This window comes from Ipomoea triloba, chromosome 6 (genome assembly GCF_003576645.1).
Source record: "Ipomoea triloba cultivar NCNSP0323 chromosome 6, ASM357664v1".
NCBI lineage: Eukaryota > Viridiplantae > Streptophyta > Magnoliopsida > Solanales > Convolvulaceae > Ipomoea > Ipomoea triloba.
Window position 1 is genome coordinate 26,905,754 of NC_044921.1, and position 6,052 is coordinate 26,911,805.

Below are 6,052 nucleotides of genomic sequence, written 5' to 3' on the forward strand. Positions count from 1 at the left end.
AAGTCACGGAGATGAATTATATTGATAATTCGTGTTAGGATGAATAAAGAAGTGTGTAGTGCTATTACAATAATTGTTTAAACAGCGTACGATGAAGGTGTCCTATAATGCTAAGACAATGGCCTTTTATAAAGGAAATCCCAACCGAATTAGGCTACATTTGTGGAGGACCACAAGACTATGTTCAAGCACATGTGGTGAGCCATGAGACTAAGTCAAGGCCCATCACTCTAGGCCTGGAGACGGGCTCCAGACTCTTCATGGGCTACTCGAGTCATCTTCTTGGACCCCGAGTGATGGGATCTTAAACCTTCTGGTCCCTATTATTGGGCTATTTCCAATATATCCATCATCAGTCCCCCACTCTCTGAGTTGCGAGAAGTCGACAATGAGAGAGTAAACGTTTGGCCCAATCGAAGCCGCTCAGGTTCTATGCTTGGATGAATGCTTCTGGTCAACTTGAATCGAAGTACTTTGTTTGCTCAAACACCTTTTAAGCCTGGCCACTAGCCTTGGGATTTAATTTGCGATCTAAGTCCTCTCCGTCCGGGCAACGCAGAGTTGCTTAGGGCTTTGCTCGCATAATGTTGTATAATTTTTTTTGTTTTGTTTGTTTTTCTTTGTTTTGCTTTTTTCTTATCGTTTGCTTTTTCGTGTTGGCGTTAGACCAAGGTACCTCAACCCTCAGCCCTTAGCGCAACCGTTCGATAGTAGGCAAGGTCCAACCTTATACCCTCCTTAGGGTATCAGTCGTTCTAAGTCGAGACGATTCGGTCTTACAGCTAGAGGTTCTTTCGTTCGACGATAGGCGAGGTCGGACCTCGTACCGCCCCTAGTATAGGGCTTTTAGTCGTCCTAAGTCGAGGCCATTTGGCCTTGCGTATAGGGACTCTTCCATTCGGCGATAGTCGAGGTCGGACCTCGTATAGCCCCTAGGGAGTTTAATTGTTTGAAGTAAAAAATCCTTTGATTTTTTTTAAGACTTAAAGACTTGCCTATTTGGCGATAGGCAAGATCGGACCTCGTATCGCCCCTATGGTACTAGCCGCTTAAATGAAGTGGGCTAAAAAATTTTACCGAGAGGTCGGCCTTTAAATTTGAAATTTGGTAATTTCGTCCATTGGAATTTCGTCCAGGAGGTTGGCCACGGAGGTCCTTTGAGAGGTTGGTCGTGGAGGCCCGGCCCCCTCTCCCCTCTACCTCGAATAGTAGCAAAATGCCTGTGACAAATGCAATAAGCCAATAATAGGCTCTTTTGCCAGGTAGTGAGCGGGGGCAGGTCCCATACCATCACTAGAGAATGCCAAGGTCAGGGCGGGTGCGCACAACCGTGACCATGGATTGCTTACTCTGCCTAGAGTTAGGTGAGGTCGAACCTCACAACGCCACTAGTATTATCATAATTATCATAATACTACTAATTATTGTTATCATAATAATAATAATAACAATAATAATAATAATAATATTATTATTATTATTATTATTATGTGGAAAACTTCCTGCTATGAAATAAGCTGCGTAAAATGCCATGAGTCTATGTTGATTGCAGCTACAGATTTGTGCCTTGCGAGTGACGCACGGTGCCGCCCACTACATGCACATTTGGATTTATCCCACCATGCACTTCTTTAAATCTCAGAGTAGTAGCGATGCTCCCGTCCAACATCCATCTCAAATGTACTTTCTGGTGGAAGTGTTTTGCTGCTGCTACATCGATCCCTTTGGGTATGATAAGCTATCCCAAAATGGGTTCATAATCAGGTTAAAACCTGTCAGGGAGTTATCATGGTGATCCATTAAAAATGCTTGAAGGAGGCTCTAAGTGGTTTGAGTTTCATCAAGAGTTCCAGAGATCAGATCACAATATTCCAGTCACTAGTTCCCCTGTTCCAGGCCTGATGTGGCTCACGCATCATCGCCTTTACCCCAGAAATCTGTCACAGGCATTCCAAATTGTTGTCATTCTGATTTATTCCAACTTCGGGTTGCGTTTATGCTGAAGCTTCCATGAAGAACCCCGACTCAGTCTAATTGCCTCCCCCACTGTGGGCGCCGTCGCAACGTTTCGCCATTTTCGCGATGCCGCTTTCAGAGAGTGGTCTAGTTGGCTCCTCTTCGGGCGGTGGGGAGGTGATATGAATAATAATAATACTACATGTGCCCTTTTTCCAAAGCCGTCGATGTCGTATGGAGTAACATAATTGCAGAATGCAGATTCCCGATAGAGAGATGAAAGCGCTCTACTTCGCGTCTCCTTCATGAGACCTGGAACTTTCGCAACTGCTCGGGCAAAGGGGGCGGCAGTTTCGGTTTGTTCCCCACACTCATCGTCAAAAACATTAACTGTAGAAAAAGAGAGAAGTTTCTTGAGGTCAAGGACTAGAGCACCATCGCCCCATCGCAATCTTGAACTTTTCCATTAGCGCCCCTGGGGCTATTTCTCGTCGTCGACGTTAGGCCGGATCAGGGCTGCAGCAGCAAAACCCGAGCCGAGGACAACATACGGTGCACGCCTGTGAAGTCGTTGTACTCAGCTAATCACCTTGTCTCAGTTGCGGCTCGCGTGGACATGAAGAAGCTCCTTAGTTGTATGACGTTTTGGCTAATACATGCAAACACTCTTGTTGGTGAGCTTCTTTTTCCTGAATTTTTCCATCTGGCGTGGGGGATGGTTTTCATGTTAAAGTGATCGGATTTTGGCCTTGATTTTTCAGTTGCAGGTCGGGAGTGAAGATCTGTTTACAACCAGATTTGAGCAAGAAAACCTTGAGCACGCGTTATGATGCGCATGATGGCATTCGGATCGAATTTTGATTCCACAGCGATATTTCGATTTGGGGTAAGTGGTTATCGAGACATGCTCCATGTAGACTCAATGCAACAGTTCTACTAGGAATGCGAGATCATAGGCACTTCAAATTTCATCTTTCAACGTCAGCGCGATCGTGTTCGAGAGTAGCAGAATCTCGATCGGTCACGCACGATTGGAAAGCCCCTGCGAAAGCTACTGATTTCTCCATCAATTTTTCAATATCGCAACGGAGCTAGAGGTGATGGTTTCTGGAGGCTCCACTGCGTCGTATCTCGATCGACGACCATGGAACTTGTAATCCCGCATGGTTTTCATATAATTGTACATGGGCAATGCAATTCGGCTCAAAGGGCTATTGATCAAAATGGGATCTTGCCAACTGTTTGAAGGTTGCTTCAAAGTCACAGTCTTTACGCCATAATGACATAACCTCGACTGTGACGCAATCCGTGGTATTACTCTTAGATGCATACAAAAAATAGAGTGAAAATTACAGCTAACATCATCACTAATGGGCGTTCTTCAGTCACATGCAATACAAAGACGACCGATCATAGCCGATCAAAGAACTTGCGGCGGCCAAATCTAAGGACCTTTGCTCCCATGCCGCGGTCCCAGACCAGAATCATTCGCGGTCAGGATCAGCGATGCCGTTGCAGTAGTCGATGAAGGGCCGGGCAGCGAACATCTTCCTAAAGAGATCGGGATTTTCTTGAAAATCATCATCTGCATGTTCATTTTCAAGCACTGGGAGATCGTGGGGGCGGCTAGGATTTGCGATGCCGCTGTAGTAGTCCAATGCATTCGTAATGATCCTTTAGTAAAATTGGGGAAAACTTACGTGTCGAAATTCCATGTTGTCGTGATGAGCACTAGTTTTGTGGCTGCGAGATTTGTAGGCTGCATACAATTCTGGTGGCTTTCATGTGTCTTCAGCCACATGCATATATAGGACCACCAATGTTTGACATCGTACCAAGATTAACATGCAAGGTGGATGTGCAAATCTATGACTGGGATTAGGTTTAATGCAATGGTGAAAATGTCCAATGTAATCGGATCGGGAAGTGATCGGTGCACCCGGAAAGTGATCGGTGGAATGGGATCTCACCATGGTATAAGTGTTGGTTTCTTAGGAAATATTGATTAAGGAGCCGCTCGAGCTTGTACGTCGAACTGTATGGATTGAACTAACCCGGGAAGACCGAATCAATAAACCCAATAAGATTTAGGGGGGGTTGACAAGATTAGGATAAATGTGGCAGTAATAGTTCGTGTATGATTTATCCATCGGTGGTCATCGAGCTGGTTTCGTCGCCGGTGAAGAGTCTGAAGACACTGAAGCGGTCACCTCCATTGAGGCTCGAACCCACCCCCCTCTATGTGGGAGTGTAAACCGGATGCCACTAGACCACAAGGTCTTTGGCATTAAACTTAAAACAAATGTTATTGTTTTGTCAACATCTTCTCCTTCTTTGTTTTTCTTACAAAGTTTTTTTTTTTGAAAAGCAAAACACTCAAATTAATTCATCAAATCGCCACACATTACAGTAGAGAGAAACCGAGGGCTAGAGTCAAAACACTCAACCGGACCCTCCTCAGTGCGACGTAAAGCATGAAAAGCAATAGTATGAGCTACCATATTACCACTACGTTTTACAAACTGAAAAGAAACATGAGGTAAATCTTGCAAAGAACTACGAATGTCGCAAATAATAGCTCCAAAAGGGGTGAGATCGACCCTAGAGCGGGTTGCATTAGTGACCACCTGTGCGTCAGTCTCAAGAACCACGTGCTGCCACCCTTTCCGCTTCAACCAACTAAGGGCCTCTCTAGCGCCCATAGCCTCCGCCTCCTTAACCGAGTAGAGCCCCTCCATTGTGTTCATGATCACTCCTAACAGAGCTCCTGTGTCATCGCGAATTGCCCACCCAAACCCCATACGACGCCGATTAAAATCCAAGGCCACATCAATATTCATCTTCAAATAGCCATAGGGAGGAGGCTGCCAACTAATACGTGAAACACAAGAATGATCAGGAGTTGTCTGCATGCTGGACTCACTACTAGTAATCTGCTGCCATGCATTAACATAAGATAGCGCATGATAGACCAAAGTACGTGGATCTGTACACCTGGAAGTCCAGAGCTTTGAGTTGCGATTCTCCCATACCGCCCAGCAGATTGTAATCACTTTCTCAATCATATGTGCCGGCAATACATCCCATAGCTCCTCCAACCATGAATCAAAAGAATGTACATAAGATAAAAGCCATGACTCATCAAGCTCACGCCAACAGTTATGAATATATGGACAGTTAGCAAACAAGTGAGTAATAGTCTCATTTGCCGCCCCACACAGTAGACAGACTTGATCACATGGAATTTGTCTCACACAAAGATCATCTTTCGTAGGAAGGCGCAAAGTACAAAGCGACCAGAAAAAGCACTTAATCTTAGGAGGAATATTCAGCTTCCATAAACCCTTCCAGCCCATCTCCCTCATCTGCCTAAACCCCCCCTTAGCCACCCTATATGCACTCTTCACACTATAGACCCCATTCTCTTCCTTACCCCAATACAGCGAATCTTTTGCATGAGTAAAACATGAAGGAATACTCATAATGAGGTCTACATCTCTCTGACAAAACAAGTCCCTCAAAATATCATAATCCCAACCCTTATGCTCAATACTTAAGAGAGAACACACATGGGGGTTCTGTAGATAATGCGCAACCGGGGTAGTAACACAGGGATTTTCCTTATTAGGAAGCCATGGATCACCCCACACCCTTACCGTCCTCCCATCCCCAATCCTCCACCGAACCCCCTCCCTCAAAATCCCTTGGGTTTCACGAATACTAGACCACACAAAAGAAGGATTAGATCCCGCCTTTGCCTCTAGAAAATTGCAATTAGGGAAATAACGAGCCTTAAAGACCTTTGTAACCAGTGCATCCGGGTTCATTAAAAATTTCCACCCCTGCTTCCCCAACAGAGATAAGTTCATCTCTCGGACCGTACGAAAACCCATCCCTCCCTGCCCCTTGGGCTTACACAAATCCCCCCAAACACTCCAACGAATCCCCTCCCCCCCCCCCCCCCCCCCCCCCCCCCCCCCCCCCCCCCCCCCCCCCCCCCCCCCCCCCCCCCCCCCCCCCCCCCCCCCCCCCCCCCCCCCCCCCCCCCCCCCCCCCCCCCCCCCCCCCCCCCCCCCCCCCCCCCCCCCCCCCCCCC